This window comes from Triturus cristatus, chromosome 8, assembly GCF_964204655.1.
Source record: "Triturus cristatus chromosome 8, aTriCri1.1, whole genome shotgun sequence".
Taxonomy (NCBI): Eukaryota; Metazoa; Chordata; class Amphibia; order Caudata; family Salamandridae; genus Triturus; species Triturus cristatus.
Genome location: NC_140591.1, coordinates 1,680,402,583 through 1,680,426,996, shown reverse-complemented (window position 1 = coordinate 1,680,426,996; position 24,414 = coordinate 1,680,402,583). Strand labels below are relative to the sequence as shown.

Genomic DNA, 24,414 nt, shown 5'->3' with positions numbered 1-24,414 from the left:
TGCCCAACAAACATTCTACTGGGATGTCTGCACTAACCACAACCCTTTTGAGGCCAGTTACCCCTCCCCATGAGAAGTTAACAATAGCCACACTATGTGAAGTAGTGGCATTGCTGGCATTGGTCACTAGGTAATTCTCACCTGGTATGTACTGTCCAGGGTCCACAAAGCCTGGTGTCACCATAGTGACACTTGCACATGTGTCCCTGTAGGCTTGAGCCACTTTTGCATTTATTAAAGGAGTCTGTCTGTACTTGCCCAGGTTACTGGGGCTCACAGTCAGGGACAAATCCATGTCCCCATCACAGATCAAGACTGCCTGTGTAAGGGTTCTGTCTAAGTCAGAATCTCCTTCAGTTCCCATAGTGATTCCCACTACACCCTTTGTCTGGGGACCAACACTGCTAACAGTAGTACTGGGAGCAGGTGCCTTAGGGGCAACAGTGTTGGGGGCTCCACCCTTCTTACAATCACTAGTCCAGTGAGTTGTATTCTTGCAAGATTTGCACCAGGGTTTCTTTGGACCTTCTTTCGGTTGTTGGGACCCACCCTCATTAGTACTAGTTTGGGGCCCTGTTGAAGACTTCTGGTCTTTGGATTTCTGATCACCCTTTTGGTCTGTTTTCTTCTGATCACCCCCTTGGCCCTGGTTCTGGTTCTTTTGCTTAACCCTGGTTCTGACCCATTTGTCTGCCTTCTTTCCCAATTCTTGGGGAGAGGTCAGATCCGAGTCAACCAAGTGTTGATGCAGTTGCTGGTTTTGACAGTTATTTAAAATCTGTTCTCTCATCATCAAATTGTACAATCCTGTATAATCAGACACCTTACTTCCCAGCAACCAACCCTCCAAAAGCCTTAGTGGCACATTCAATATATTCAGACCAGTCCTGAGTCTGTGCCTTTTGGGTATCTCTGAACATTAACCTGTACTGTTCAGTGGTTAAGCCTAACCCATCAACCAGGACACTCTTCAGGACTCTGTAGTTTCTGACATCCTCCTCTCTAACAGTGAGGAGTCTATCTCTGCCTCTACCTTCAAAGGAGAGCCATAAGATTGCTGACCACTGGTCCTCAGGAACCTGCTGCACTTTGCAGGCTCTCTCAAGAGCAGTCATCCATTTGTGGATGTCATCCCCACTTTTTTAGGGGGGCACAACCTTGTACAGGTTCCTATTGTCAAAGACCCTATCTTTGTCCTTTGGGACAATGCTGCCACCAGTGGGTATAGACCCACTCTCTCTAGGTTGCCTAGCCTTGTTCAGTTTCTCTTCCATCAGGGCTACTTCTAGCTCCTGTCTCCTGATCCTCAGCTGGGCTTCTTGCATTCTGGCCTCATGCTCCCTCCTCTGAGGGCTGGTCATTCTCCTTCTGGAGTAACCTTGAGAGCCTCTAGAGGTATGAGAGGCTTTGGAGTCACCTGAGTGATTCCTCTGTCTCCCAAACCCCTGGTTAAGTCCACTAGGGAGATCCAATGGGGTGAACCCATTATCAGTCCCAAGTAGCCTTAAGTTAGCTGAGCCAGGTCTGGCACCTGGCACTGGGCTATCTCTCCCATCTGAACTACTACTACTGTCAGATTCACCCCCTTTGTCATCCCTGTCCCTATGCTGATTCTCATCGTCTGTAGTCAGATTCTCAACTAAGGGGCGACTGTGGGAAAGGGGTACTTCAGTGGCATCTTCAGAAGGAGGGCCTCCTGTTCCTGTCCCTAAGGGGTCTAACTGGGAGGTTTTCTTGAGAGCTCTCTGATCTTCATCAGCTTGAAAGAGCTCTCTGAGTTCAGCAGAGGTAGGGTTCCTGGGCTGTTTAAGGCCCCTGATATTTGCCAACTGCCTGAGCTCATTTTGATTTAGGGTAGCAAAGATGGATGGTGCCCTCTGGGGTTCACTCTCGACAGAGATGGGTACATTGGACCCCTCTGCCCCAGCCATTGCTCTTAAGTGTGGGTGGATGTGTTGCAACTACCTACACTTGGGTTTTCCTACTAAACCTATCTAGTAGTTGTAGTCAGGGTGTGCTACTCCCTTTGCTCTACAACAACTAAGTTCAGTAGAACTTAAGTATATAACTATTCTTGTTTTATATGTACCTAAAGGTACCTGTATGATCTTTCAATTGGTAACAAAGAGATTCCAGAGGTAAAACACAGCAAGCTCAAATCCAACCGCTGCTCACCAATGTGAGAAGTTGGCCTGGTATATGATGTTCACTAGTTAAAGTGACCACCTTGTACCATGCCAAGCAACCCTTATGGTGTGGTTGTAAGTCAACCTTTTCGGACTAGCTGCCCTAGTGGTAGCGTAGGCTAAGCAGTCTTTCAGGCTAAACTCGTTTTGGCATGTAAAGCAAGCTGATTTACCATATGTAACCCCCTTTTATACCAATGAAAGGACACCACACAGATATATATTCAAAATATATATGTATTTATTACTCAAAGTATCCCCTAGACTCTTTATGAGCACAGGAGCACAAATCGTTAAATAAGAAAGTATTACAATATACAGAAGTTGCACTTTATATGGATAGGCCCTGGTGGCCGTTCAAACCATATACTAAAATAGTGGTATAAGTACCATGAATAGGAAAGGGAAAAGGCCTAGGGCCTCTAGAATCGCTGGGCCTACAAGGAGCTAACTTCAGTTAGTGACCAGGAGGTCCACGGGTCGCGTGTGCAGTGAGGAAAGTTACACGCGGGCTCCCATAGGTTTTCAATGGGTGCGTAAAAGTTCAAAAGTTACTGCTAGAAGGGTCTTCTGGATGGACTACGAACTTAAGACTTAAAACACAGACACTAGAGATGTATCTCTACACTTGGGCACCGGAGTGCCAGCTTTACCTCACCCACAGGAAGGGGGTGCATAAGTCTCGAAGTGCGTCGGGTTTCGTCTATCTGTTCAATGGAGCCTGATGACAAAGATGCTGCAGGCGGTCGGTGCAGAAGAGATGCGGTGGATCCAAGGGTGGATCGGAGTAGTAGAAGACCTGAAAGCAGAGGGGACAGTGTTCACAGTCACTATCCAGTGACCGGCGTGGCACCAGGTAGGTACCAGGCGATGTCGGGTGCAAACAGGCAAAGAGGTGTAGCTTGTCTCCGCAGCCACGTGGTCCCTGAAGGTCGACGACGTCCAGGAGTCGGTTCACGAGCTGTCCCACGCAGGCTCTCACTGTTGGCGGTGTCAGCGACTCGAAAGAAGCAAACAAGCCTTGGCAAAGGCAGGAGTCGTGGAAAGTGAAGAAAGCTGAGGGTTCTGACCAGCAAGGTTAGAGGGGCTGCTCCTTTGGAGGGAAGCAGGGGCCAGTCTGGAGCAACCAGACCAGCATTGTAGTTTTCACGTTAGGTCGCCAAGATGGCCACTAGCCAACGGGCCATGGTCCGGTTAGGCGCGTCGAGTTGCAAAGTGCAGAGGGGCCCCACGCAGATCATGGAGATGTTGGAGGGCTCACCTTTCGTGCAGATGCTGCTTGGGGTTTGGGCTTCTCAGGTCCCAAAGCACAACTTGGAGGGAGCCTCTGTTGTCGCGCTTGCAGCTTGTCGTGGGTCTTTCAAGATGGCTGGCTCCACGTGTCTCGGCGCCTCCACGGGTTCCTTCTTTGCAGGGACTGTGGATCGGGCTGTGAGAGGTCTGGAGTTTCAGGTCTTGTTGGGCTCTGGCCTCGGGCTCCGGCGGGAGGCGGCGGCAAATCAGACGTCGAGTAGCTGGTTGGTGCTTGCGATAGCAAGATGGTCACTCCCTGACCATTGGGGGGATTTCCTTCTGTCCTCTGTGCAGCAGAGCGTCGAAGTTCCCGTCTTCTTCTTGTGGTTAAGTTGATTCCAGGATGTCTGAAGTCTTAGGACACAGCTCCTACCTTTAAGCGGATTCTAGGGGCCGGACTACCTGCTAGGTCCCTCCCTAAGGGTGGGACCAGGAAGGGGGGTGGTTACACCCCCAATCCTTTGTCCAGCTGGCCCCAGGTCCGAGGCTGGTGTGCCCCAGGACCGGTTTGAACTGGCATATGCACCGAGGCTCCTTGTGAGCCTCAGGCATGTCTGATTCCATTCAAGCCCTACCTGACCAATACACAAAATCCTGTCTGGGGTGGTACTCCGAGGCACAGACGAGAAGGGAACCTAGATGACCATTGAGTGCAGGCTACACACGACTAAGGTGATGTCGACCCCTTTCTTATTAGAGTGTACAACCTAATCTTTCACTTTTCTTTGCAGGTTATGTGTTACACAGTAATGTTATGTGATTGCGTATATAATAAATAATAAAGTATTCAGTTTGTAGTGAATCAACATGTGCTGCGTGTTCTTGTATAAGAGGGTAGCCTATTCTTCTAGTCAGCTGTGACTTGACATGAACAGATGTTAACCCTGATCAGGTAAGTGGTAACTGAATAAGGGAGAGAGGAACCCCTCGAACCAGAGAACAGGTTGTGCTCAAACTGGCAGTTCTTGTGTGATCTGGTAAATAGTAGAACTGATTCCCCTGCTGTATGTTATGGTAATCATAGGATGAACTTGTGCTGAGGCTGCCGTCTGGGTAGGAAGTCCTGGGTCCGTCTGGGACCGCGAGGCTGAGGCTGCCGTCTGGGTAGGAAGTCCTGGGTCCGTCTGGGACCGCGAGGCTGAGGCTGCCGTCTGGGTAGGAAGTCCTGGGTCCGTCTGGGACCGCGAGGCTGAGGCTGCCGTCTGGGTAGGAAGTCCTGGGTCCGTCTGGGACCGCGAGGCTGAGGCTGCCGTCTGGGTAGGAAGTCCTGGGTCCGTCTGGGACCGCGAGGCTGAGGCTGCCGTCTGGGTAGGAAGTCCTGGGTCCGTTTGGGACCGCGAGACTGAGGCTGCCATCTGGGTAGGAAGTCCTGGGTCCGTCTGGGACCGCGAGGCTGAGGCTGCCGTCTGGGTAGGAAGTCCTGGGTCCGTCTGGGACCGCGAGGCTGAGGCTGCCGTCTGGGTAGGAAGTTCTGGGTCCGTCTGGGATCGCGAGGCCGCCACTTGTATTATAAAAGGTCTAGATATATATATATATATTAGGAATTCCCTGTCCTTAGGTGGTATATATCGGTGGTTACTTGTTGTGAATAGGCCCTAGGGAGAGGGTAACGTTCTGGCTGGGTTAGAGAGGCCCTGATGAGCGGGTTCTATCTGATCCGAAAACCAAAGCAGAACATCCACGTATCCATCCACTCAACCACATACCCAAACATTCGAAGAAGCCCTTTCACTTATGAGCAACACCGATTGTCTTTTCCAGTGTTTGTTCAAGACAATGGGTTGGAAGGGCAAGTCGTTAATAGGGGGGTACATTGGACACGTTTTTAGGTAAAGGTTGATCCTGGATTACTCAGGTCCCAGAGACGTTTCTCGTTATTTGAGGAGACCTAGAGTTCCTAATTGCGAATTCCTGTGAATCACAATAAGGAAATTGCTATTTCAAATGTATGGAACCCTTGAGTTTCATTTGCAATTCCCAGTTGGTCGCAAATAGATGTACCTCATTAATATTAATGAGACAGGGCCTGGTTTTGACCCATTGGGAATCACTAAAATCACAGGGATTGTGGACTGCTGTGGCCAGCAGACCACTGTGTCTGTGATTGCTTTATGATAAAGCAATCTTTTTTTTGTAAATGTAGTCCATTTTGCTTTACGAAAAACAGGATGCGTTTAAAAAAAAACGTTTCCTTTTCATTTTTTAAGAAATGTTTTTAAAAAACTTTTACAAACATTCACAAAGAGGAAGGGATTCCCTGGGGACCCCTTCCCATTTGCGAATGGGTTGCCACCAAATTGAATGTGGTGGTAAAATGCAAATGTTTTGCAAACGCATTTTGGTCACAAAACATTACATAACACAACACGTGTATTTGTAAAGCGCACGTTCACCACTACGGGTATCTTGGCGCTGAATAACAGATGTTTATTCTTACCCAACTCAATGGTACTCATTTTTTCGACCTCAGATGGATGAAAGGCTGAGTGGACCTGCCGGGATTTGAACCTGTGACCATGAGGTCAAACACAGGCCCCTGCAGCAGACGCATTAGTCCACTGAGCCACCAGACCCGGCTAAACATTCAAACATAACACTGCTATTCGGTATTAGGAACGTTGAGAAAAGGACAAGGGACAACTCACTAAGGAACCTGGGTGGGTATATTATTGTCTGAAACAAGCATATTCGCAGAATTGGGCCATTTGCAAACATGAAAGGTATTTTGACACGTCCCATGTGCGTGTTGAGGGCGTGCCTTCCTAATACTGAATCTATATACAATGCAAAAGAAAAATGTGAGTAGTGTCCCCAGTGAGAAACTTTGTTGACAACAAAAGACAGCGCGTATTATTGTATATAGCTACTGTATATTGTGTATTGAGTTGCTAAATGGTCGACTTTTTTGAATATCTTGGAAACCTTGTAAAATACTGTCACAATGATGTCACCAATATTTTAGGTTCCTGTTTCTCACTGAGGACACCACACACATGTTTCTTTTACATTGTATATAGAATTTTGTTTGTAAAATATAAAATATGATTGTATCAAACTAAAACCATAGGTGTATGTGGTTTCTTCACCCTCTGACATCATTTTAACCCTATCATTGCGATTGTGCACCTTATTATCTATATATGATTCTATTATTCCACAGGAACCACAGTTTCTGACAATAATTTGGTATTAGGAAGGCACGCCCTCAACACGCACATGGTACATGTCAAAATACCTTTTATGTTTGCAAACGGCCCGATTCTGCGAATCTGCCTGTTTGTGACTTCAAAAAGCCTTCATACATATGGCCGCAGGTAACCTTGAGAGGCTTATTAGCTGATGGACCTCTGAAGAGGTGCATACCATTTAGCGTCAGTAATCCTAGGGTTCCAAAGGTCTTCACTCCCTCTCCAGACTGGACTACTTCACGGTCCCACAGTCCCACAGTCCCGGCGTGTATCAGACCACGCCCCACTCTGCACCATACTAGAACCACAGTGCACCAGGATTAGACCTGAATGGAGGCTTTGAACATGGATACAGCGGGATAGAGACATCACAAAACACATGACTAGGAGAATCTAGGCTCCGTGGGCTCTAAGGTTGTGCTCTGGGAAGCTTGCAAATGGGCAAGTCATCGCTACACCTGTCGGCCAGCAAGGGAAGAAACCAGAACTGGAAGAGAGGTTGGGCCACTGGGATCTAGGCTACACACAAGACCAGAGGGAAGATGTGAGGCATCAGATAGAGATTACTATAGAGAAATATAGGAAGACAGCTGAAGGTCGTGGCTTCACAGCACACATTATATGAGTGTGGTAACAAATCAGGCAAGCTGGTTGCCTGGTTAGCACAAATTGGTGAAGGTCAAAAGTGGCTCCAAATGACTGACAGAGGAGTGGAGACAGATGGAATCTGCTGCAGAGCTTGCAAACAGATTTGCTGAGTATTTATAAGGTGTATATAGATTCAGACTTCGCTGTTCATCAGAGGGAATGAAGGAGTTTGTCCAGGATGTCCCCATGATTGAGTGAGCTAGTTCGAGAAGAGGCTACTCAGTAGGCCTAGAAAGTTGAGGCAAAAGAGATACCAGAAGCCATTACACAACTGCATAGCCAGAGGTCTCCTGGACTTAACAGGTTGCCGCCATAATTTGTCAAATCTTTGGGGGAAGATTGGGGACCCGCTCCTGCGTATGATTCACAAGGCGCGTACAGAAGAGATACAATTGAGAGGCCTGAGGATGGCCGACAGTATTTGTATCCATGAGCAAGATAAGTCCCCTGAAGAACATTCTTGTACAGGCGCATCCGTATCGCTGCTTAAACATGAGACCATGGTACGAGCCAATGTGCTGGTCAGCCGCTTATATCAGCTGGTAGATTGGCTGATTGACCCAGCCTCATAGGGCGAAATAATCTCAGAAGAACTTCAGAAGAGTTCTGGGTGTCCTAGCCCAACTACACACCATCCATGAACCAGCACTTCTGCTAGTGTTAGATGCCCAAAAGACAATTGATTATGTTGAATGGCCATACTTAATAGTGATATTACGCATGTGTTCAATTGCTCCACACTTCACCGACAGCAAGAAGCAGGATGAATGGGGTCTCCCTGACGAAATCCCCTTTGTGAACCGGACAGACCAACTACCAGTAATAAACGATTGGGCATTTGATGAGGTACAGGACCCGTCCGTACAGGCAGACAGGAATATAATGTCACCACAAGAATGTCTAGGGGAGATATATGGAGGAATCCATTGGAACTGCAGGTCTCCCCCAAGGGCAATGGTTCTGAGACTATGGAATAGGGCATTGGTTGAGTACGATAAACATGCCAGACACATGACTGTGGGACTCAGATATCCTGTTGGATTTAACTAGGCTGTAAGGATTCCAAACATGGGTTCTTCCGGGTATCTCACAGTTAGGGCACAATGGGGTCCGCAGGGCCTACTGACTCTTGAGAGGCTGCAGAAAGTATTAAACCTGCAAGCTTCCCATCAAATCTGATACATTCAACTTAAAAGCTTCTTCCCTAAATATGGGTAGTATTTGGAGTGAATGCCTGATGAGGCTGACCTGCAGTATCAAGTTCTGGCTTCCCAATGCGCACGCATGCTGCATCCAAAATATAAATTCTGAGGTGCTTTTTTACAACCCCCTTGAGCCGCCGGTGCATCACTTTTTCCCATATTAAAAGTAACACACCGGTGGAGCAAGGGGCTTGTAAATAAGCCCCTACCTAACACCACCTGCCTGAACAAGCCTTGGATTTCCCCTCTGTGCAACTCTGGAGATAAACTGCTAAGAGGTGCACATGGTGTTCAGTTTTGGGTCCAACAGTGGGACTGACCCTGAGACATCAGTGGTAAAGGCTCCAATTGGCACAATTGGTACCTAGAGGGAGACCTATATCTATTCTGTGAGTGCTGATGATATTAAGTCAGGGTTCGCACCCAGGAGACAGAGCTGTGGTGGCCCACAGACCTCCCCGCTCCTTCGCAGTCTGTTCAATGTTTATGTAGACCCACAGCCACAGCCTCACCTTGTCAGTCTCCAAGGGCTCTGCTTTCACAGTCCCACAGTTGACTCATATTGTCATCAGTCTTGATGGCGTTGTAGATGTCAGTGTGCCAACATTTCCGCAGTGTGTTGTAGGTGCAGGACTGGATGCATAGTATCTTTCTCATGATCAACATGAACGAGAGAGACCATGATCATAGGTGGCAGAAAGGAACTTTCTGGACAAGCTTGTCATCCCCCCATTTGTGGGAGTGCTTTTTCCTAGTAAAGCGACCCAGAGTTCCAAGCAGAGGCTGCTGATGGTCCCTCAGGCTGCCTCTGTCGCTCAAGATCCTCCCGCATTGAACCCCTCAGCTAGGGTTCCCAAGAACCCATGCTGGTGGTGGTCAGGCTGTGCTATGGTAATATTTTATTTGGGATTTTCTTGGTGTCTTCTGCAGGAGTGATGTTTAGTCAATCATTCCGTGACATTTGTTGCTTTCAATTGATTAGTCAAAAAGAGAACATGCGCTTTTAGTAATGATGTGATGATAGGTTAAAGCTATCAGGGAATAACAGAGCTTCATACGCCAGTAGGCGGTGGGGCGGCAACTGGAGAAGATGATCATTAATTGGATTATGTATAGTTGTGTTACACTACATGTTCTTAACATTCTTAGACACAGCATGAACATGCTTTTTTTTACATAATAAATGCCTGTTAGTTTAGGTCAATTTCTAGAGTTAAGATTGGAGCCTAGAAGTTTAGGTTGCAAGGACAAGAACTCAGCCAGTGTACGGTCCCTCCTGCTGGGCGTGCGGCCAACAGAACTGAGCCCAGGAGGTTCTTAACTTGTAACGCTCCAATTTTCATAACATTTTGGCGATGTCCAACGATGACCTACCTGGCCATTTGCTGATGCACCTGCGCACACAGTTGGTTGGGCAGCACATCTGGTTCACGGGGCAGCTGAAGCGGAGGAAACACTCATGAGCAAGTAATGGTGGAAGCATTGGACCATGTGACATACATCGCACATCTGGAGGACAGACATCAAAGCGGGGACCTGTAACAAAATACAAGAGTAGCCGTGAGATCAGTCGCACGCAGACTTGAACACTAAAGGAATGTATTGCTCAGTTAGACATGGTGCTTTATGCCAAGCATCAAAACAAATTACATTTTTAAAGCATTCTCGGAAGGTTGAAATGCTGAGTCAACAATGCATGAGTCACATTCTAACCACAGAGCGCCAGAGGACATACAGAGCTACCTTAAGGGCTAAGTACACTGATATCTCAAAAATAAAGGCGCAACCTTGGTTATTCCTTCTGCAAAAACATTTCTGCTCTGTCATATGTCATAGTCACCGGGGTTCACACACTCCACCCACCTTCATGGATGCCCACAATGTCCTCCCTTGAGGCCAGTTCACTGAGGTTCACACACTCCACCCGCCTTCATGGAGGTCTGTAATGGCCTCCTGTGGACTGGTTTACTGAGGTTCAAACCCTCCACTCACCTTCATGTAGGCCTGCAATGTCCTTCCTTAGTCCACTTAAATTAGGTTCACACACTCCACTCACCTTCATGGAGGCCTGCAATAGCATCCCTTTGGCTGGTTCACTGAGGTTCACATACCACACCCACCTTCACCGAGGTCCTCAATGGCCTCCCTTGGTCAGGTTCACTGAGGTTCACACACTCCACCCACCATAACGGAGGTCATCTAAGGCCTCCCTTTGGCTGGTTCACTGAGGCTCACACACTCAACCCACTTTCACTGAGGCTATCATTGACCTCTCTTAGGCGGGTTTACGGAGGTTCACACACTCCACCAACCTTCACAGAGGTCCTCCATGGCCTCCTTTGGGCAGTGTACTGAGGATCACACACTCCACCCACCTTCACGGAGGCCCTCATTGGCCTTCCTTGGGCCGGTTCACTGAGCTTCACACACTTCACACACTTTCACAGAGGTCCTCAATGGCCTCCCTAGGGCTGGTTCACTGAGGTTCAGACACTCTACCCACCTTCACGGAGGCCATCATTGACCACCATTGGGCTGGTTCACTGAGATTCGCACACTCCACCCACCTTCCTGGAGTCCCACAATGCCCTCCATTAGACTGGTTCACTGAGGTTCAGACACTCCACCCACCTTCATGAATGCCCATAATGGCCTCCATTAGACTGGTTCACTGTGGTCACTCTCTACACCCACCTTCACGGTGGCAATCATTGGGCTCCCTTAGACTGGCTCGCTGGGGTATCTCACTGACCTGTGAGTCAATAAGTCGTTCAGGGTAAATGTCCTAACATGCCAATGTTGGATCAAGTCCTGACTGCTTTCCAGATTCTTTTGTACCTTCTTCATGTTCTGGGCCATCATGGACCCGAGGCCCCACGAAGGGTCCACAAAGTTGTGTAAGAGGTTTCTTGGATCATCCTCCAGGTTTCTTTCATAATACTGTGGATTACTGTCACATGGCACCCAAATAGAAGCTAAAATGAAGCTAAGGGCCTTATTTTAAGGTGGATAATTAGAAGATGCCAGTGCTTAGTTTGAGCAGGTGGGGCCCAGCTCTTACTTTCCTTATCACACTTTCACGCAAGAAAGAGAAAAACACAAAAGGGGAAAAGAAAGAGGAAGAGGCAAATGAAAAATCAGTGACAACAGGAGACAATAGCTAGGAGCAAGGCAATGCAAAACGCAGATTGAGGGTCTAGGAGTGACTGGTGTTGAATGAAAGAGGCACGAGGTGGAATTGAGTCCTTGGTGCTGTCACCTCAATATTCACAATGCTGGCAGAAAGCTGCTGAGCAAAAGTTTGAGCCCTGGCACTTACTATTTTACAAAAAAGCACTGGAGGCTTCCAAGAGGGATTATTAACCTAATGTATGAGAGGGAAGGTTGGTAAGAGGATCCCAACAGAATCTAACCTAAGACCCACAACAGCACCTCCATCTGCAACCACTAGTAACAGCCCTGTAGATGTATTGTGCCAACAAACACACACTGTGCATGCACCAACAGCCACATGCACCAACACCCATTTGAACCAACAGCCACATGCTCCAACAGCCACAAGCACCAACAGACGCATGCACCAACAGCCACATGCACCAACAGCCACATACACCAACTGACACATGCACCAACAGGCACATACACCAACAGCCACATGCTCCAACAGCCACAAGCACCAACAGCCACATACACTAACTGACACATGCACCAACAGTCACAGGCACCAACAGCCACATACACCAACAGCCACATACACCAACTGACACATTCACCAACAGTCACATGCACCAACAGCCACATGCACCAACTGACACATACACCAACAGCCACATACACCAACTGACACATGCACCAACAGCCACAAGCACCAACAGCCCACATACACCAACTAACACATTCACCAACAGTCACATGCACCGACAGCCACAAGCACCAATAGTCACATGCACCAACTGACACATGCACCAACAGCCACATGCACCGACAGCCACATGCACCAACTGACACATGCACTAACAGCCACAAGCACCAACAGCCACATGAACCAACTGACAAATGCACCAACAGCCACATGCACCACCTGACACATACACCAAATGACACATGCACCAACAGCCACAAGCACCAATAGCCACATGCAACAACAGCCACATGCACCAACTGTCAAATGTGCCAACAGCCACATGCACCGACAGCCACATGCACCAACAGCCACATGCACCAACTGAAAAATGCACCAACAGCCACATGCACCAACTGACACATACACCAAATGACACATGCACCAACAGCTGCATGCACCAACAGCCACATGCACCAACTGCCACATGTACTAACAGCCACATGCACCAACTGACACATGCACCAACAGCCACATGCACCAACAGCCATATGCACCAACAACCACATGCACCAACTGACACATACACCAAATGACACATGCACCAACAGCCATATGCACCAACAGCCACATGCACCAACTGCCACATGCACTAACAGCCATATGCACCAACTGACACATGCACCAACAGCCACATGCACCAACAGCTACATGCATTAACAACCACATGCACCAATGGCCAAATGCACCAACATTATACTGTCAATGAAGGCGACTGTTCCGCCCCCAACTGCTGCACTGCTTGAGTGAGGAAACTCTCCTCTAGAATTGTACCTAACTTTTAACCAAAGTACTCCGAAGTAATCCATAGTAATCCAAAATTTATAGGTGTCAAGTAATCAATGTTTTTGCTCATGTAGTCACTCCAGAGACAGCAGTATTGAGCAAGAATGTTTTATTTTGCATTTTCAAATGTCTGATGCTGCAATTCAAGCTTAAACATAGACATGTGCGTTACAACATTCCTATAAACTGGCACTTCAACCCAATGCATTTCGAACTGATTAAGTTCTTCGTCAGGGGTACTGAAACAAATAAGAAAGAACTGCATAAACACCCATTCTGTACATTTAAAACATGTAAATAATAAACAGAAAAATAATGAAAAGAGAAAACGTTGTCCCCAGATTTTTCATAATCCCTCTCCATCTATCTCCCCTCGTAACCGTAAACTACCAGTCACTGCTACAAGATTAACAAAGGAAAAATGTTCTCCCACCGTGTGACCTGACATTCATAAAGAGCACACTGTATTAATTTACCTCATTACACCGTAGCCAGTAATTTAAAGTATATCCATCATTCTGCGTGTTCAGGGAGTCAGCAACTTCCCGCCGGTTAAGTCCCTCCAACAGCCACATACACCAACTGACACATGCACCGACAGCCACAAGCACCAATAGCCACATGCACCAACTGACACATGCACCAACAGCCACATGCACCGACAGCCACATGCACTAACAGCCACAAGCACCAACAGCCACATGAACCAACTGACAAATGCACCAACAGCCACATGCACCACCTGACACATACACCAAATGACACATGCACCAACAGCCACAAGCACCAATAGCCACATGCACCAACAGCCACATGCACCAACTGTCAAATGTGCCAACAGCCACATGCACCGACAGCCACATGCACCAACAGCCACATGCACCAACTGAAAAATGCACCAACAGCCACATGCACCAACTGACACATACACCAAATGACATGCACCAACAGCTGCATGCACCAACAGCCACATGCACCAACAGCCACATGCACCAACTGCCACATGTACTAACAGCCACATGCACCAACTGACACATGCACCAACAGCCACATGCACCAACAGCCATATGCACCAACAACCACATGCACCAACTGACACATACTCCAAATGACACATGCACCAACAGCCATATGCACCAACAGCCACATGCACCAACTGCCACATGCACTAACAGCCATATGCACCAACTGACACATGCACCAACAGCCACATGCACCAACAGCTACATGCATTAACAACCACATGCACCAATGGCCAAATGCACCAACAGCCACATTCACCAACAGTCACATGTGCCAACAGCCACATGCGCCAACAGCCACATGCGCCAACAGCCACAAGCACCAACAGCCATATGCACCAACAGCCATATGCGCCAACAACCACAAGCACCAACAGCCATATGCACCAACAGCCACATGCACCAATTGCCACATGCACCAATTGCCACATGCACCAACTGACAAATGCACCAACAGCCACGTGAACCAACAGCCACATGCACCAACTGACAAATGCACCAACAGCCACATGCACCAACTGACACATGCACCAACAGCCACATGCACCAACTGGCACATGCATCAACAGCCACATGCACCAACAGCCACATGCACCAACTAACAAATGCACCAATAACCACATGCACTAACAGCCACAAGCACCAACAGCCACATGCACCAACTGACACATGCACCAACAGCCACATGCACCAACTGATGTGAAAGGATGGCAAAGGGTGATGTGAAAGGAGGGCAAAGGGTGATGTGAAAGGAGGGCAAAGGGTGGTGCGAAAGGAGGGCAAAGGGTGATGTGAAAGGAGGGCAAAGAGTAATGTAAAAGGAGCAGCAAAGGGTTATGTGAGAGGAGGGCAAAGGGAGATGTAAAAGGTAAAAACATGTATACTGCAACATTGCACCATTGCATAAGGTGCCAGGTCCAGGGTGCACACCTGGTTGAGCATTAAAGCATAAAAGCATAAAATAAGAGAGGAACTCTGGTTGAAATATGAACCTCCTTTAAATGAAGTAATGATAATAGTGAAACGAGTTAAACACATGTTAAAATGTGTGAGTGAATTGAGCAAAGTAGGAAAATCTACCATTAGTCAAGAAAAAGTAGAAGAGGTGGTGTGTCATGCTGTACATAAGTCTGACGCAGATAGGAAAAAGAGTGGGGAAGAAGTAAAAAAAAATGTAGAGGGGAAAAAAAGTGTTGAAGAAGAAAAAAAAAGTTATGTCATTTCAAGGAACATGTTATCGCTGTGGAAGGGTTGGTCACAAGGCAAATGCCACTTTTTGTCCTGCTCTCAATGTCATTTGTAACTTTTGTGGGAAGAAGGGACACTTTTCTAAGAACTGTCGCTTTTGCAACAAAAAAGATGTTAGAAATGAAGTGAAAGCAGTAAGTTATCAGGTGAATGAGGTGTGCGGTTTGGAACATCCTTTAAAATGGGTCATGGTAGGAAAGTGTATTGAAGAACATAATTGGAGGGTGGAGAAGGTGTTAGAAAGACTGACTAAAGCTGGTCTAACATTACGTTTTGACAAATGTAGATTTGGAGTGACAGCTGTAGATTATCTTGGTCACCATATATCTGGGAGTGGTGTCAAACCAAAAAAGGAGTTAGTGGATACCATTGCTAAACTTGAGGAACCCTGTTCAAAGGAAGTGCTGGCATCATTTCTGGGTATGGCTTAATTTTATAGTAAATTCGTAAAAAGAATTGCAGATAAAACTGGCCATCTAAGAAATTTGCTGTACAAGAAAAGTGAGTTTGTGTGGGATCATGTGTGCAAAAGTGAATTTGAGAAGGTAAAGATGGACCTCAAAAGTGCCCCGGATTTACAGGCTTTTATACCAGGGGCTTTGACATACATTGTAACAGATGCTAGTAAAAAGGGGCTGGGTGCATTGCTGATCCAGAAGAGGGATGATCAAGAGTGTTTGGTCGCTTGTGCCTCAAGATGTCTAAGAGGTGCTGAAATTAATTACTCAGCCATTGAGAAAGAGGCGCTTGCCATTTTTTGGGCATTGAATACATATAAGAAGTTTGTTTGGGGTACAAAATTTATTGTGAGATCTGATCATAAACCTCTTAAAGAGATATTTGAGAGGAAGGGTCTGGACGCTATTTCTTCAAGGATCAGGAGATGGGTGATTTCACTACAAGAATATGATTTTGTTATGGAATATATTCCTGTAGCAACTAATCTTTCAGCGGATTGTCTCTCTCGTTTCGTAGACAGTGTGGAAGGAGAAGATTAAAAGGGAGAAGATGATCTAGTGGATGATTTTGATGTAAAAGTGTGTGAAATCACTTGGGGTGTCATTAAAGAACAAGAATGGAAGGATGAAATCAAAAATGATAATCAATTGGTGAATGTGATGGACTTGATTGAGCAAGATAAAAGTAACAGGTTTGAGAAACCATTGTCGTTGGTATGTGATGAATTGTCCAACAATAATGGCATTCTTACAAGAGGGACTAGGTAGTTCCTCCTGTTGGTCTGAGGGACAACATTGTAAAAATGGCTCATGAGGGACGCATGGGTATTTGTAAAACTAAAGAACGAATTAGGCCGGACTTTTGGTGGCCTGGTCTAGATCTCATGGTGGAACGTGTGGTACGAGATTGTATTCCCTGCACTTTGAGTGACAAGATTCTTAAGACCAGAGAATCTCCTATGGTTTGTAGGAGATTACCAATGTGTCCTTGGGATGAAATAGCCATTGATATTGTTGGACCTCTTCATGGTGAACATCAAACTCTATATTTGATTGTTTTACTAGATCTATACTCACGTTGGATTGAAGTGAGTTCAGTGCGTGACATCACTACTCAGTCCATAATTAAGTTTCTTGATGCAATTTTTAAACAAGAACGTTTGCGAGGTTCTTTGTTATTGGACACTGGTCCTCAATTTTATTCTTGTGAAATGGAGGAATATTTGGCAAAGTGTGGAATTAAACATAAGAAAACTTCACTTTATCATCGTGAGTGCAACGGTGCAGTAGAAAGGTTAAACAAAACTTTGAACGAAAGCATACAGCTGGCAAGGTTCAGCAATTTGAATTGGAGGGATGAATTGCAAAATAGAATTACAGCCTACAGGTTCACACCTCACTCCTCAACAGGGAAGACTCCTTTTGAATTATTTAAAGGAAGATCTGCTAACACAATCATCTGTCCTGGCTGGATGAATTTGGATAAATGACTTAAGGATAACAAAATTGGTGAGTGGAGGAAAAAAGAATTGGTTCTGCAAAGGAAAAGGAAGATTTATGTGGACAATCATAAATTGGCAAAGTCAGTTGAATTTAAAGTGGGAGACAGAGTTAAGATCAAAGCGCCAGTAGGCTGTTTAAACTGGTCTAAGTTCACAGATGTAAAGACTGTGGTGAAGTTATTCAAATGTGCTGTGAAAACAAATGATGGGCGCATTTGGAATCATAGCCGTGTTGTTCGAGTTGAGTCAAGGGGTGGTGTTACTGATGGAGAAGGAAGTTCAAGTGGATCTTCATTGGATAAGGAAGGATCTGTGCTCATTCGCAAAAGCATCAGATCTTGCAAGACACCAGCTCATCTCAAAGATTTTGTAAAGAGTTAGTTTTGTTGTTTAGTTGGGAGGAAAGCTTGGTAACTCTATTTTCATGTATTTCATATGTTCTTCATAATCTTTATATTATTTCTTCAGTATTTATATTTTAAATTATAAAGAGGAAGAAGTGTGATGTCGCTTGGTTCTAGGTTCCGATGTGGAGCGTGGAGTGTGTGGGGTTCTACCTGTGTCAGTTGGCTCAGGTCTACTTTGGATGGGCTCGATTTATTAAACCTCGCTTACTAAGAAGTCACACCAGTGTTTTGATGTTTATTACACATTTCACCATGTTTGGACACTCGGCTGAGAGACTGAAGTGGTGGGTCTTAGAAAGAGTAAGCCTAAATCCCAGGGCTGGTAGGTTTATAAATACCCTGAACCTTAGAGAATGTACTTGGATACACATTTTTGACACTACCTCAAGAGGACTGAATAAATATGCAAGGCAAGTAGCCACCTTGAATAATGGCTGATGGTCCAACACTTTTGTATCTGCACCTTTGCCCTCTCCTCGAACAAATGTGGATTTCCACAAATAGGGTGACTTGACAACATGGAATGTACATATTTTTTCCTTTTCATATTTGCATATAACTATGGTTCCTTTTCACACATATTTATGAATGATACACCTCACTCGGTGGTATGTCTATCTTTCTACATTCCGCTGTGATATATAATGTTCGTTTTTATCGTATATGTCCAATTATGTTTTACACGTCAGTCTTGAGTAGGTGTACATTGGCTAATACACAATTCGTTTTGACTGTTTAGGTTTGAATATTCAGTTGGTTCATGTTTTGTCTCCATTTATATGTGAACTGGATGCCCTTTCTTTATGAGAGTCACCAAGATCTTATAGGAGGGTCGTATACTATTAAACATGGTGCATTACCATGTCCTTTTTTGCTCACTAACATGTGATTATTCTGTTATAAGTCATATATGCAATGTAAGTTTTGAGACCCTTTCATTTGAGTCCCGATAAATAGCAAGGATTTTCAAACGTCGATTTTTCCGTTTTTTATGGTATGCCCCTCATGAGTCTTTCTTCTAAATCCAACCATGGCCAGTACACCAGCATTGTCCGCGGTGTAGAGAGCCACCAAGCGATGCATGCCGTTCTGACCCCACTTGTACGCGGCGCATGCGCGAAGAAGTTCCATTAACCCTGGGCCTCCCCACGCATCTGTCAGTTCCTAGAAGCCGCTGACTGGAGAAGAGCGCTTTCTTGTGACTGAGCTGCATTTGTAAGGTTCGATTTGAGACACACATTTGTGATCTCGTGCACAGGGTGCACCTTTTAACAGTGCTGAAATTGGAGAGAATGGCCTCTCCCTTCATTCTGTCCATTTCCTTAGATTTACCTTGGTGATTCTTACAGCTGCATAATAAATATTTATTTTTGATATTACAGCTTCTGTGCAATCTCTCTTTATTGGTCTGAGGAATAGTGCGCAAAGAAGGGCGAACGCCTAGCACTGTAGGCCCTGGTGAGGTCTACTTCTACACATTGGCAGTTATGACTTCCAATCATGGGTAGGTATGACTTCCAATCATGGGTAGGTATGACTTCCAAGCATGGGCGGGTATGACTTCCAAGCATGGGCAATTATGACTTCCAAGCATGGGTGGTTATGACTCCCAAGCATGGGCGGGTATGACTTCCAAGCATGGGTGGTTATGACTTCCAAGCATGGAAGGTTATGATTGCCAAGCATGGGTGGTTATGACTTCCAAGCATGGGCGGTTGTTACTTCCAAGCATGGAAGGTTATGACTTCCAAGCATGGGCGGTTGTGACTTCCAAGCATGGGCAATTATAACTTCCAAGCATGGGTGGTTATGATTTCCAAGCATGGACGGGTATTACTTCCAAGCATGGACGGTTATGACTTCCAAGCATGGACGGTTATGACTTCCAAACATGGTTGGTTATGACTTCCAAGCATGGTTGGTTATGACTTCCAATCATGGGAGGTTATGACTTCCAAGCATGGGCGGTTGTGACTTCCAAGCATGGACGGGTATTACTTCCAAACATGGTTGGTTATGACTTCCAAGCATGGTTGGTTATGACTTCCAAGCATGGGAGGTTATGACTTCCAAGCATGAGCGGTTGTGACTTCCAAGCATGGGCGGGTATGACTTCCAAGCATGGGCGGTTATGACTTCCAAGTATGGGCGGGTATGACTTCCAAGCATGGGTGGTTATGACTTCCAAGCATGTGCGGGTATGACTTCCAAGCATGGGCGGTTATGACTTCCAAGCATGGGCGGTTAGGACTTCCAAGCATGAGCGGTTGTGACTTCCAAGCATGGGCGGGTATGACTTTCAATCATGGGCGGTTATGACTTCCAAGCATGGGCGGTTATGACTTCCAAGCATGGGCGGTTATGACTCCCAAGCATGGGTGGTTATGACTTTCAATCATGAGCGGTTATGACTTTCAATCATGAGCGGTTATGACTTCCAAGCATGGGTGGTTATGGCTGCCAAGCATGGGTGGTTATGGCTGCCAATCATGGGCGGTTATGACTCCCAAGCATGGGTGGTTATGGATGCCAAGCATGGGCGGTTATGACTGCCATGCTTGGCCGGTTATGACTTCCAAGCATGGGCGGTTAGGACTTCTAAGCATGGGCGGTTATGACTTCCAAGCATGGGCGGTTGTGACTTCCAAGCATGGGCGGGTATGACTTCCAATCATGGGTGGTTATGACTTCCAAGCATGGGCGGTTATGACTTCCAAGCATGGGCGGGTATGACTTCCAATCATGGGCGGTTATGACTCCCAAGCATGGGTGGTTATGACTTTCAAGCATGGGCGGGTATGACTTCCAAGCATGGGTGGGTATGATTTCCAATCATGGGCGGTTATGAGTCCCAAGCATGGGTGGTTATGACTTTCAAACATGGACGGTTATGACTCCCAAGCATGGGCGGTTATGACTTCCAAGCATGGGTGGTTATGACTTTCAAGCATGGGCGGTTATGACTTCCAAGCATGGGCGGTTATGACTTCCAAGCATGGGCGGTTATGACTTCCAAGCATGGGCGGTTATGACTTCTAAGCATGGGCGGTTATGACTTCCAAGCATGGGCGGGTATGACTTCCAAGCATGGGTGGGTATGACTTCCAATCATGGGCGGTTATGAGTCCCAAGCATGGGTGGTTATGACTTTCAAACATGGGCGGTTATGACTCCCAAGCATGGGCGGTTATGACTTCCAAGCATGGGCGGTTATGACTTTCAAGCATGGGCGGTTATGACTTCCAAGCATGGGCGGTTATGACTCCCAAGCATGGGCGGTTATGACTTCCAAGCATGGGCGGTTATGACTTCCAAGCATGGGCGGTTATGACTTCCAAGCATGGGCGGTTATGACATCCAAGCATGGGCGGATATGACTTCCAAGCATGGGCGGTTATGGCTGCCATGCTTGGCCGGTTATTCTTGCTGACTTGCTGGAGCCCCGAGTTACTAAGCCTCGTAGTTGAAGTGGGGGTGGGAAGGGAGCAGGTTGATGTTGCACTGAACCTCGAGGGCAGCAATGCAGCGGGGTGCTCTGTTTGGGTATGCTGCCGCCCAGTGGTCTCATCTGCCTACTGCACCTAAGCATGTTTCCGGGTAATGTGAAGTTATTGCATGCCTTGTAGTCTAACAATCAGTGACAGCCCTGACGAAAGCCAATCAAAGGCTGAGCTGGAGGGGGCGTGACAGAGGATGTTGTACGTGCTTTGTATGTGCCTGCGAAACACAGTTGTTCAGTGTCGAAATGCCAATTAATATATATATATATAGTATATGTTTTAAAATACAAGTAACAGTAGCAGTGATCATGTAGCAAGAGTGCCCTCTCCCTCCCTCGGAAGCGCACATGTCGCTGGACAGACCGCCCCCTCTTACCTCCTGGCGCCGCCCCTACTTCCACCGCTTCTCCTACTACTGCTACTATTATATCACTATGGTAACTAATAATGCTAGCAGCCATCATGCAGTAAGAACACATGCCTCCACTCTGCCCTACGGTACTCCCTGTCCGGACAGACAGCCGCCTCCCACTCCTGGCGATGCCCCTACTTCCACCGCTTCACCTACTACAGCTACTATTACAATAATATTACTATAGTAACTAATAATGCTAGCAGCCATCATGCAGTAAGAACACATGCTTCCACAGTCCACACTGTCCCACGGCGCTCCCTGCCCCTCTTACCCACTGGCGTCGCTGACCCGGCCCAGAGGGCGAGCCCTGCGAGGATGAGGACGGAGCCTGCAGCCTTCATCATGCTGGTGCAGCCGGCTGTGGTGAGGGCCCCCCGGTCTGGGTTTTGTGATCTCCGGGATACGCCCGGAGGCCCTGGGACAGTGACACTGCCCTGGTGATGACACCGCTTGTGATTTCACAAGGCGGGCACTTCCCAGCAGGGAGGGTTCCTTCCTCCAACGCCCCGTGTCCAGAAGTGCATCGGTTTTCCAAGAATGTGGGGAGTAAGTTGTGGCGTGAGTGAGTACAAGGTGAGACACCCCGACACAGACTTGGGGGCCCCTCCGAGCAGGAGGCGCAGCCCACTTACCGTGGGAACAGATACCTGGCAACGCCCCGGGAGACAGCCTTACCTGGGTCCTGTTCATAGCGCACTCCCTGGCCCTACAGGCTCCTACGCACGTCCTACACAAAATGCAAATCATGTTTCATAACCAGTAGGGGCCGGGAAGAGAGCTACACACACGCAGCAACAATAATGTACCCGCCCGGAGGGGAGGGGGGCCCAGGGCTGACAACAGGACCCCCTACTCTTACGCATCACAACAGCGTCACGCAGTGGAGTGCAACCGACTGAGAGTGCAAAGCACTGGTACATCAGAGACCAGGAAGGTTCCCTAGCGCCTAGAACTCACAGAGCGTGCACCGACGGAGAGTGAAATCAATGGTGCTTCTTTGGCCAGACGTGCGTGGGCACACATATCTGTAAGGTTCCCTAGCGCCTAGAAGTCACAGAGCGTGCACCGACGGAGAGTGAAAGCAATGGTGCTTCATTGGCCAGACGTGCGTGGGCACACATATCTGTAAGGTTCCCTAGCGCCTAGAAGTCACAGAGCGTGCACCGACGGAGAGTGAAAGCAATGGTGCTTCATTGACCAGACGTGCCTCGGCACATATATCTGTAAGGTTCCCTAGCGCCTAGAAGTCACAGAGCGTGCACCGACGGAGAGTGAAAGCACCGGTGCTTCATTGGCCAGACGTGCGTGGGCACACATATCTGTAAGGTTCCCTAGCGCCTAGAAGTCACAGAGCGTGCACCGACGGAGAGTGAAAGCAATGGTGCTTCGTTGACCAGACGTGCGTGGGCACACATATCTGTAAGGTTCCCTAGCGCCTAGAAGTCACAGAGCGTGCACCGACGGAGAGTGAAAGCAATGGTGCTTTATTGACCAGACGTGCGTGGGCACATATATCTGTAAGGTTCCCTAGCGCCTAGAAGTCACAGAGCGTGCACCGACGGAGAGTGAAAGCAATGGTGCTTCATTGACCAGACGTGCGTGGGCACACATATCTGTAAGGTTCCCTAGCGCCTAGAAGTCACAGAGCGTGCACCGACGGAGAGTGAAAGCACCGGTGCTTCATTGGCCAGACGTGCGTGGGCACACATATCTGTAAGGTTCCCTAGCGCCTAGAAGTCACAGAGCGTGCACCGACGGAGAGTGAAAGCACCGGTGCTTCATTGGCCAGACGTGCGTGGGCACACATATCTGTAAGGTTCCCTAGCGCCTAGAAGTCACAGAGCGTGCAGCGACTGAGAGTGAAAGCAATGGTGCTTCATTGACCAGACGTGCGTGGGCACACATATCTGTAAGGTTCCCTAGCGCCTAGAAGTCACAGAGCGTGCACCGACGGAGAGTGAAAGCAATGGTGCTTCATTGACCAGACGTGCGTGGGCACACATATTTGTAAGGTTCCCTAGCGCCTAGAAGTCACAGAGCGTGCACCGACGGAGAGTGAAAGCAATGGTGCTTCATTGACCAGAAGTGCGTGGGCACATATATCTGTAAGGTTCCCTAGCGCCTAGAAGTCACAGAGCGTGCAGCGACTGAGAGTGAAAGCAATGGTGCTTCATTGACCAGACGTGCGTGGGCACACATATCTGTAAGGTTCCCTAGCGCCTAGAAGTCACAGAGCGTGCACCGACGTAGAGTGAAAGCAATGGTGCTTCATTGACCAGACGTGCGTGGGCACACATATCTGTAAGGTTCCCTAGCGCCTAGAAGTCACAGAGCGTGCACCGACGGAGAGTGAAAGCAATGGTGCTTCATTGGCCAGACGTGCGTGGGCACACATATCTGTAAGGTTCCCTAGCGCCTAGAAGTCACAGAGCGTGCACCGACGGAGAGTGAAAGCAATGGTGCTTCATTGACCAGACGTGCCTCGGCACACATATCTGTAAGGTTCCCTAGCGCCTAGAAGTCACAGAGCGTGCACCGACTTAGAGTGAAAGCACTGGTACATCAGAGACCAGGAAGGTTCCCTAGCGCCTAGAAGTCACAGAGCGTACACCGACGGAGAGTGAAAGCAATGGTGCTTCATTGGCCAGACGTGCGTGG

The 24,414-nt window shown here is 47.6% G+C and overlaps 1 long non-coding RNA gene across 1 annotated transcript in view; it reads right to left on the bottom strand.

Moving 5' to 3' along the window:
- The window catches only part of LOC146808592 (uncharacterized), a 71,144-nt gene extending 48,914 nt beyond the window's left edge, over positions 1 to 22,230 (bottom strand). Inside the window, exons 1-2 of the long non-coding RNA XR_014968010.1 lie at positions 22,028 to 22,230; positions 9,892 to 10,053 (exon numbers count right to left, since the gene is read on the bottom strand). This is a non-coding gene — a long non-coding RNA (uncharacterized LOC146808592). The remainder of the gene's footprint in view (positions 1 to 9,891; positions 10,054 to 22,027) is intronic.
- Between the last annotated feature and the right edge of the window lie 2,184 nt (positions 22,231 to 24,414).